Raw genomic sequence first — 349 nt, 5'->3', positions numbered from 1 at the left:
AATGCAGCCATATTCAGCTGACTAGGAATGCAGCCATATTCAGCTGACTAGGAATGCCAACATTCCTAGTCAGGAGAGTTGAGCTGTGACATAACCTAGAGGAGTAAGCATCCAAGCAGGGTTCAAAAGCTGGGGACATCCCTCTGAATGGGACTGAATCTAGGGACTGCTGTCCCTATGAAAATACCTGGAGCCAGTGTACTGAAAGGCACTTCATAGTCCAGCCTGTTGCTTGACTTTTGTAACCCTTTTCCCCAAAATTTGAGGTATCACTGAGACAAACACATATGGATTCTCAGGGTTGGAAAGTATCCCGTGGTTGCTTAGTCCTCCCCCACCCCCAGTACAC

Source organism: Sciurus carolinensis, chromosome 11, assembly GCF_902686445.1.
Source record: "Sciurus carolinensis chromosome 11, mSciCar1.2, whole genome shotgun sequence".
In the NCBI taxonomy this organism is placed as follows: Eukaryota; Metazoa; Chordata; class Mammalia; order Rodentia; family Sciuridae; genus Sciurus; species Sciurus carolinensis.
The sequence above is the reverse complement of the archived record's forward strand: the minus strand, read 5'-3'. Positions refer to the sequence as shown.